Raw genomic sequence first — 10,632 nt, forward strand, 5'->3', positions numbered from 1 at the left:
AGATACACTCTGAAACTGTGCAGGGATAGACACAAGCACACACATTTCATTTGGGCTGTAAAGGTTACTGACAAACTCTGTAACGCAATCTCATTTAGAGGAAAAAAATCCATGCGTAGAAATGACCCAGTGGTCCAGGTTCACCTGCTTGTACATTGTTTTAACTCTCTCTCACACACACACACACACACACACACACACAACAACACCACACACTACACTTTATTCCACCTCAAGACAGTTGCCCTGGAGGTCTGCCACAGAGACAGCTCTTTGATGCTAATGGAGAGAGATGGAGGGAGGGAGTTTGTGAGAGGGTGAAGTAGACGGACAGAGAGAGAGAAAAAACAGGGATGAAAGAGGATGAGTGCAAGAAAGAGATGAAGACTGTAAGTACAAAAGGGGAAACTGGCAGCCGGAAGATAATGATGGAGGGAGATGAAGGATAAAGGAGAAAAAAAGAGGACTCTCTGAGCCCATGTCTCTGCACACAGCTCTCTCTCTATACACACATGACCTTTAAACCACTCTCCCAGTCACTCCCTGTTCACCCATCCTTCATGCTCCACATCCTCTTTCATTTCATTTTCATCTCATTTGTTTTTAGACGTCTCCTTGTGTTTTCTTTAAAACCGCCGCTTCTCTGCCCTTGCCAGAGATTTCTCTTCTCCCCATTTGCAACGGTCCACAATTCACAGTTTCTTTTCTTTCCTCTCTCTACCACATTTTTTTCCTGCTCTTTTGTCTTTTCCTGCATCTCTCTTCTTTTATAACCTCTTGACTCACTCCTCGTCATGAATGTCATCTCCTCCTCCTCCTATTCCTAATGACTTATGTATTAGTTTTTCCTCCTCTCTGTCCTGGCCAAGAGTTCACAAGAGAAACAAAAGATGGTCAGAAATCAGACAAACAGATAGACAGGCAGGCGGTCAGGAATGGTAGGTAGTGGGAAATTAATTTATCAGCTCTCCTATTACTACAATGATCTCATTAGAGATATGGAGATCACCGGGGGAGCAGCTAAAAGGAGCTTGCTGGCTGATGAATGTCCCAGAGGAAACATGTGTGTGTGTGTTTGTGTGGTGTGTTGTGTGTGTGTGTGTGTGTGTGTGTGTGTGTGTGTGTGTGTGTGTGTGAGACAGCCAATGATGAATAAAGAGGGCAAGAAAGAGAGAATACTACATCTGCAGAAAAGCTCCACAGGGACGGTTTCATACCTCACAGCGAAGGCTTTAGCCACTAAATCAAACTTTCCCATTCTCATTCACTCACACACTTAAATGTAATGGCTGCTAATGGCACGTTGACTAATCAAAGCTACACATCAGCTGAAGATGACAGACCGGCCATCAAATTTAGCTTACATCCTGTAGTGGATGCCAGAATTATTTGTAGAGCCTTTAAAAGATAAAAGGGATGCAAATTCTCACTAACCATGACAGCATTTTTAGAAAGCATAAAACCTTACGATTGTATATTTGTAAACCATTTTACCATTTTGAAAACAATCTGTTATGCTTAACATTTACCTTCTTTCTACTTTTAAAGGAATAGCTTGACATTTCTATTTGCTTTGTTTCTGAGACCCAGATGAGAGGATTGATGTCAATCTTGTGTGCATGACCTCTGTAATTCCAATATGCACGCTCCTTTTAGCTCTGTTTTGGTCTCCACCAACTCCTGAGGGAAGTACCTGTCTCTTTAGAAGCTGGATTCTCCATTATGTTCACCAGCTACTTGCTAATTTCATCACTTCATCCAGACAGTCCTCACCTCACCCCCCCCCCCCCCACACACACTTTTCAAAATCTTGTTTGTGTCCCCTCCACTTTAAAATTTGTTTGATATTATTTTATTTACTGTATATGTTTTGGTGACCGGCCCCTATTTTAAACATTGAAGAAAGTAAGACATCTTTTTCTTAAACATAGTTTGGTATACTAGTCTTTCTGGGAGAATTTATTATTATGAAGTTCTAACTAAATTTTTTCCTGACTCACCATATCACCTTATCCCCATAGTCCCTAAATGTATGTAGAAATATATAGAAATGCAGGAAATGTGATGAGTCAAAAACTTTTTTGGGCAATAGACCCCCCCCCCAAAACCTAAATCGGCGGGTGACCTCTTGTGGTCACACACAGGACTTTTACTCAGGAAACCAGGGTTCATGACACGTGTAAAACCAAAAGTCAACAGTTACTTTTTGTCTTTGACACAGTTACCTCCTCATTTACGTAGATTCATGTGTTTCATTGTAAGCCAGTTCCTGATGATTTCCTAATCCTCACTATTCTGTTGTGTTTTCTGTAGTCAAGCAGTGGAAACGTACATGTTTCCTAACTTACCACTGCAAGACTAAAGGAACTGTGATGAACACAGTGTTGTCTGCGTGACAGGGGAAGGTGAAGTTGACCTGGCCTCTGCAGCAGAGTAGACACAGATTGCTTTACTGTGAAATACTGCAGCTGAGGACAGAGAAAAAATACAATTACAGCACAGACACACACAAGCCGACACTAAATGACACACACACACACTAGCAAGGCTGGTTGTTACATAGCAACCTTTACTGTAATAAACACTGGCTGCACTGGCTGTACGATGGCAACAATGATAATGGGAGACAGAGCGAGAGAGAGGAGTAAATCAGCTCTGGCTCTCTGAGTGTCTCTGAGCGTTGGGTACATCGCTTCGAGTTTCAGAGCAGGGATTTGTAAGAGACTGTGTGTGTATGAGTGTACAGTGTGTTTAACAAAGCTCCAATAGCTTGAACTGGCTGAGAGAGAAAGCCCACAAACAAAAGCACACACTGACACACACACGCACACACGCACACACGCACACACACACACACACACACACACACACACACACTCTCCCAGATAGCATGGATATTTGGAAAGTGCAAAAGAGAAAAACCGATCTGCATACTAATATAGATTATCTAATGTGTCTGTTATGTTCGTCTGTCTATTTGTCTTGTCTCCCTGTCCATCCATCCATCTATACGGCAAAGAAGAAGCTACCGCCAGCAGCCGGTAAGCTTAGCTTAGCATAAAGATTAGTATAATTAACACTTTATTTCTCAACGGAGAGTGTTTTGTACCGGTGACCTTCAGAGGTCCTGGTATGTGGAAGTTGTATTGTTTCTCCCTCTTCCCAGTCTTTATGCTAAGCTAACCAGGTGGGGGCTGCAGCCTTATATTTACGTAACATACAGAGTGGTATCAATCTATTTGCATTAAGAAACGTTTAACATCAAAATTGTATTTAGCTTAATGGGATAAATAGGGCTGAGCAATGAAGTTTTAAAGGAAGAATATAGTCAATACACGGCCCGTATAAGATTATATGACCTGTATGTGTTGTTTGAACGCACCTGTATATGTGTTTGTGTTGTTGTGTTGTGTTGTTGGTGTGTGTGTGTGTGGTGTTGTTGTGTTTTGTGTGGTGGTGTTGTGTGTGTGTTTGTGTGTCACGCAGACAGAGAAAAAGATGTTGTGCTACCCGTCTCATCATGTAATTCCAGCCCTGAAAAGATCACAGCCCAACATAACAATAGTGTGGATTTATGGCAAGTGCTTTCCTAGTGCTCAAGGCGCTTTCCAGTTGTCACGGCTACTTGGAGAGCGAGCGTCTGCATGCAAGAGTGTGTGTACTCTGTTTACAGAGTGTTCGCTTTTTTGTACATCCTGGGAGAGTGTGTGTGGGTTTGTGTGTGTATGTGTGTGTGTGTTTGTGTGTCTGAACACGTAAAGCTCACTATGTATATGTATACATATATATATATATAGATATAAAATTATATATTATATAATCTATAATTATATACATAAGAGAGCCAGATTAGCCTATTCTCCCATTTACAGTCTTTGTGCTAAATTAAGCTAACCAGCTGAGGCATTATATTTAGGCTAACTGAGGGACATGGGAGTGAAGTGATATTTTTTATCTCAATCTCTGCAAAAAAGCAAAATTCTAAAATATTCCTTATATACTAGTATGGCTAAATTCCTAATCAGATCCCAGATTCTGACGGGTCACAGAGTTTGGCCTAACACCAGCACGCTGTGGCTCAATCCTGACCTTTCTCGGTAGTCCACAGTGCTTCACTGCATATCAAATGAAATATATCTTTTTCTCTCTGTCTCTTCTCTGTCTCTCTTTGTCACATCTCAGTACAGTCTCAATAGTGTCAATAGAGTCTCTCTCTGTGACTCTTTCCCCTTAGTACCTGTTCCCGCCTCCTCTATTCCCATGTTTACTTTAATTCCCCACAAAATCGACTCAGCTATCACACACACCGATGCTCAATATAAAAAAAAACTGCAGTCGGTTTCTCTTCTTGCTCTGGTGTGAAGTCTCTTTTTCTTGTTCCTTCCCTGGAATCTCTTTCTCCCTCTCTTCCCTCGGTCTCTCCATCTCTGAGGAATTCTCTGCTTCTCTTCTTTCAGGCACTGCAGCAGCTTTTCTTCTTTCTTTCTCTCTTACTTTCTGTCTCAGTCTTGTCCCTGTATCTTTATCTCTGCCTGCACTCTCCACCTCATCTTTCTTTTTCCTTTTTCCCTTTTTTCTCTCTTCATCTGTCCCCCTCCCTCGATCCCTCTGCCTCTGCATCTACACCTGTCTCTTTCCTTTCATCCCTACTCTTTTTCACCTGCCTGCCTCAAACATCATCACATCCTCCTTTTCTTCCTCACTCTTTCCTGCCTTTCTCTGACCGTGTGAGAGGATTTCGGCCCCATCTGCCTCTTAGTTGGGATAATTTTGTCCTTTTCCTGTGGCTCAGCTCTCATTTTCCTGTCATAATTTCTTTAATTTGCCTAATTCCCCGTCTTTTTCCACCTTTCTTTACCTCTTTCTCCAGAGGTGAGCGGAGGTTGCGACAGGCGGTAGTACTATCAGCATGCAGAGTCACGGCGCTGTGGCTCTGCCGTCATTGATTAAACCAGCAGCTAAATATAGACGCTGTTGAGGCTCAGCATCTTTACAAGGCTGGAAGGAGGGATGGCTGAGCAGATGGATACACACACACACACACACACACACACACACACACACTTCAGTCAGTACGGTTTTCGGCATGTGTTGTTATTGTTTGAGGGGGTGTAGTGTAATTGATGGAGCGTAACATGTCTACCTTTTTACACATTCATAACAAGCTTTGGAAAAAAAACATTTATGACACACACACACACACACACACACACACAACACACACACACAAACCAAAACACCCACACACACACACACACACACACACACACACACACACACACACATTCATTCTTGTACAGATTGCTGTGGGCTAAGACAACACAGCATAAATCCAGAGCTGCAAGCCTTCCCACAAGCTGAGTAGGGCGAGATGGAAAAAGCAGACACAGACAGACAGAAAGAGAAAGGCTGCCTCGCAGCCAAATGGAGAGGCAGACAGGCAGGACTGACAGACTGAAATTTGGCAACTTAATTATAGCACAGACTGAAAGGTAAAGTGAGAAGCAGACAGGTGGACAAACAGTCAGCTAAAGAGATGAGCAGGCGTAGGCATACAACCAGAAAACAACGCCCTCGTGGTCCAGAGGATTTTACGCAGATTAAATTCATCTCGAGAACTTGTTTCTGGACCAGTGTCAAACGCCTGCTGTGCCACATGATATGTTTGCATGTGTCATAAAGAACAGTTTGCTCGATAAATCACAAGATTAGAGTTGTTTCATTGTCTGGACAGCGCTGTTTAAAATGCAGATGCCATATTAACCATTTCTTTGGCTCTCATTGCTGCAGTTTTGTATCTTTTTGTCACTGTCAGTGTAAACTGTTCATTGGATATCAATGTAGAACTTGGAGAATTAGCAAATAAAATATAATTTCTGTGTTAAAATGTACTTATCATTAGTATTTACCAAAGGTGAACTGAGTGAGTATTGGTAAATGTTTTGTAAATGCAAAGTTTACACAAAATGCTTTTGGGTGAAAAACCCTGAATGTGGCAGCTTTAAATCATCCATATATGACTTTGAGTCAGTGAGTGAACGTTGAAATATGTTTTAACTTATTGCTCTTTCTAACTCGACCACAAGGGAGCACACCTTGCGAAATGATGCCTTCTTTAACTTATAAAAAGTATACTAGTTCACATTTGAAACCTAATATGTAAACAAGACTTAATATAATCTTCATATTAGCACAGCTGAGCTTTGAGCTAAATGTTAAAGTTAGCATGCTAACATGTGCCCAATGACAACGCCAACTTGCTGATGTTTAGCAGGTATAATGTTTACTGTGTTCATCATCGTAGCGTAGCATTATAGCATGCTAACATTGGCTAAATAGTGCTAAGCACAAAGTTCAGCTAAAGATGGGATTATCATCAGTTAAGTAGGCATTTGGTCATAAACAAAATATTTTCTTTTTAAACTTTTACCTGATAATGGCACTAGATGAACAGTCAGTGGAGCACTAAAGTTATTACAATTCATTCTGAGGGGGAAATAAATCCATAAAGAAATCCAAGATTTACATCCCTATTGTCAATATACAATTGCACATATGCTCTGTGAACTTTGACCCTGGCTCCTTTGCCTATTATAACTGAAAACAATTTTGCTCAAGCTTTAGAGAAACAACTACCTTACAGATTTTACACACAGCTTGCCCATCTCTTCTTTTGAAAGGTGACTTGTTCTCAGAAAGCTAAACTGATTTATTAGAATGGTGAAATGCCTGTAAACTAAATCAAGACACAAACACTCCCAATGCTACTTCTGCAATTCTTTTTGTTCCAAATCTGCTGTCAAACCTCGAGAAAATTCAGCCCACAGCATAGGCAGATATTTCTGTGTACAAAGTGTGAGAACAGCAATGAAACAAGCAGTCAGGACGGAGCTGTGAGAAACAGCAATCATATCGAGGTCTCCGGAGCGGTCGGTACAGCGTCTACTGTCTCTCTGAAGGCTTAATAAAAAGGTATACGTCTGTGGAAAGCAGACACGTTTCTTACTACTTTCTTACAAATACGGTACTTTTCTTTTGTGAAGCATACCCATGTTGCATATATTCTACATGCATTTATTACATGTTTATATGTTAAATGCCTTTGGGCCTCAATGCATTTATGTTTAATATGTGTATCCACTCCCATCACAATAGACATCCATCCATCCATCCATCCATCCATCCATCTATCATCTTCCGCTTATCCAGGTTTGGGTTGTGGGGAGAGTAGCTCCAGCAGTGGACCCCAAACTTTCCTTTCCCGAGCCACATTAACCAGCTCCGACTGGGGGATCCCGAGGCGTTCATAAGCCAGGTTGAAGATGTAGTCTCTCCACCTAGTCCTGGGTCTTCCCCGAGGCCTCCTCCCAGCTGGACGTGCCCGGACCACCTCCCTAGGGAGGCGCCCAGAGGGCATCCTTACCAGATGCCCAAACCACCTCAACCGGTTCCTTTCGACTCAAATAGATAATAGACGTCCCCGGATTGCAGTAATTTAGCCTAGTACAATATGTGCCAGTATGCAGGATGTTGATGAAATCAGAAATAGAAATCTAGAACATCAAAGGGAATGCTCTCTCTGAACATAATCTTCAAAAGTTCAGCATGACGTTATTTGTGAATGGCACCACCACAGAACAGATTCAGTGTTCTGATGGGATAAACCCAACATGACGCGCTACATCATTTGATTCAGTTGATCTTTGATGCGATCTGTGACGTTGAGCCAAAAGTTAGGTGAACTGAATATTGGCTTTAGCAGATTCAAAACATCTCCAGTAACTGTCTTTTATTAGACTGCATGCAAAGACTCTAAAAAATGGAGTTCAAACCCACAATCTCACATCCTGCAATGACTGCAGTGTCACATCCAGGGTCTGTTGTGCTGCAAAAAGACAGCTATACCATTTAGCTAATTCCCATCTGGCTCTGCTCCTCTGTGGCAACAGTGGGGGCGTGCAATATGACAGAGTCCCTGCCAATAATAATGCATTAGCATATTGAACCAAACTGATAAAACTGTCAATCACACCGAGGCTCCAGTGCTAGAGTTGTGTATGTGTGTGTCTGTGTAAATGTTCTTTTTTCCTTTCTTATCTATATGCTTTGGCAACACACATACTCCACATGCCTTGCAAATGAAGCCAAATAAAAACAGAAAATCTTGATTTAAAAACCATAACTTTCTAATCTTCATGCACTGAATTTGAAGCGATCGTGTCCTATTTTTCTGTCATTTTTTAATCTCTTCTGTCATAATTCTAATAATTGTACTTGAATTATTGTTACGTACATATATGCCTTTAAATATACTGTAAGGAAAGGATTCTGTCTGCGTGTACAGGGTGAATTATACTGTAGATGCAATCATACGTTATAAAATAACCTAATAAAATATTGAATGTATTGAATGTATTTTTCCTTTTCCTCCTCTCAAATCCCCCCCCCCCTTCCAGTTTAATAGTTATTGTGCACAAAAACACACTTATTAAATTAATCCAAAACGGTATGCAGAAGTGTTTTCTGAAGGGGGAATGTAAGCTACTAATCAGCATGTTGATGGTTTCATCCACCTCTCTAACAATCTAATAGAACGTTTGAAAAAGACTGATTACAAAAGATGAACAGCCAGAGGCAACGTCCTCCTCCTCCTCCTCCTCCTCCTCCTCTTCCTCCTCCTCCCCCCTTCGCTCTCCTCATCCGTCCATACACTTCCTTTTCTCTGCTGCTGAATGGTGCGGTACAGGAGCGCAGCGCATGCAGGACGGCACCGGGTTCTTCCCTTCTGTCTGATGGAGACAGGCTGAGGAGGGACAAGGTCCGGTCCGGCAGAGACCACCTCGAGGATCCTCGCGGGGAAAGAGTCCGTTTCCCTTGCTGGAAACGCCGGGAGAAGCAGCCACGGCACAGGGGAACGAGAGTGGAGTCAGTAGAGGTAAAGGGGCCATTAATAACCTGTTGTCCGTGTGTTTGGGTTTTTCATTGGAGGCAGAAAGCGCGGTGATGGCAGATAAAAACACCAGGATGGATATTAAAGCGACATCTAAACTTTGTTGAACTTGATTGGGATCGTTTTAACGATGATTTGGAATAGAAGAAGCGGAATATCTCTGTGTCCCCCAACGCTCAGCCGTCGTGTTTTTGCCTTTGATCAATTAGGCCTGGGATTAAAAAATTCTCACGCGCCCTAACGCGCAAAACATGCGAGCTTAATTGATTTGGAGTTAACGCATTTAACACAAATAGGATATTTATTTCCCAGGCTGTAGATTGTCTGCTTTAGGTGAACCCATAAGTGATTTTCTCACTCATTTTATCCTTCTTTAAGTAAACAATAGAAACTGCAGCGTATTAGACTGCGATTTAATTATGGTTGCAGGCTGGATTCTTTTATTTTAAGCTGATGAAGGAAGGTTGAGAGCACCGCCTTAAAATCTGGAAACAGAAACTGCGCATGGCTCTGTATGTGAGAAGAAAGTGAATTGGCTTCATCAGTTGATTGGAAACAACCACACAAGCTTTCATCAATACGCTCCTAGTGTTTCGCTCCTGGAGAAGCAGCCTCTATTTAATTACTGTTCTCCATGTTTCCCTGCATCTATACTGGAGGCAAGGATGAGCCCAAATTACAGAGATGATAACCTTCTTACATCATCTGATCCTGCAGCTGGGGTTTTAAAATGGGACCTCACCTTAAAAACAAAGCAATTCCATGACTGAGCTGCTTCGTGCTGTAGGCCAGAGCTTAGGGCATCAGAGGTGAGCAGGCAGGTGACAGAGCTGCATTGTGTGGATGTGTTTGTTGTGTAATCACAGGTGTGCACCATATGCGCTTTTGTGCTTGTTTCTGTGTGCATGCAAATTCAACAATGTCAATACCCATTGATATTGATTCAGCCTGTAGCAGAAGCAGCTCCCTGTTGACCTGAGTGAAAGCTGGTTATTGAGCCGTGTTTCAGCTGCTGGGGGGGTTCTTTCTATTACACTTTAATGACACGTTCAGCCATGTCTAATAGTGGGGGAAGATGTTGCATGATAAAGCTGAATGTTGATTGGATGTCAGATATTTTCAGCTGTATTGCAAGATCTGGTGTGTTATTCTGCAAACTACAGTCTTAGTCAAACAGACAAGTTATGTACAAACTGTAGAGCTGCAACTATAACAATTGGTTTCATAATTGATTGTTTAAAAAAAATATACTTGTATGAGTCGATTGATCAATCAATTGTTTAATCCATAAAATGTCAGAAAATAGTGAAAAGTGCCTGTCACTGTCATTTGCACCCCAAGTCCAAAATGGTGTCGTCAAGTTGCTGGTTTTGTCTGAATTGCAGTCAAAAAACCCAAAATATTTTATACACAAAGTTATAAAAACAGAGATGAAAATAGAAAATACTCATGATCATACTGATTGGTATTTGTGCTCAATTGACTATCCAAATTTGGATTGATTGATTCATTTAATTCAGTCTCTTCTCTCTTGCATGATGCATATTGCAGTATTTATTTGTTGAATACAGAGCAGCATTTTTCCTCACCTTGGCTTTCATGCATCAATTGTCACTCTGTTTTGGTCACACACGCACACACACACACACACACACACACACACACACACACACACACACACA

General features: G+C 41.7%; 1 protein-coding gene across 4 annotated transcripts in view; it reads left to right on the forward strand.

The window, feature by feature from the left end:
- Nucleotides 1-10,632, forward strand: part of slc29a4a (solute carrier family 29 member 4a) — a 38,252-nt gene that overhangs the window by 11,008 nt on the left and 16,612 nt on the right. For 2 of the 4 annotated variants that reach the window (XM_032537712.1, XM_032537715.1), the window contains exon 1: nucleotides 8,691-8,935. The exons of 1 other annotated variant lie outside the window; for it this stretch is intronic. The gene's annotated coding sequence lies outside the window, so the exon portion shown is untranslated. Of the gene's footprint in view, nucleotides 1-3,424; nucleotides 3,434-8,690; nucleotides 8,936-10,632 lie in introns of those variants that run through there. One more of the 4 variants, XM_032537713.1, reaches the window with a different exon arrangement.

This window comes from Etheostoma spectabile, chromosome 15 (assembly GCF_008692095.1).
Source record: "Etheostoma spectabile isolate EspeVRDwgs_2016 chromosome 15, UIUC_Espe_1.0, whole genome shotgun sequence".
NCBI classification, from domain to species: Eukaryota; Metazoa; Chordata; class Actinopteri; order Perciformes; family Percidae; genus Etheostoma; species Etheostoma spectabile.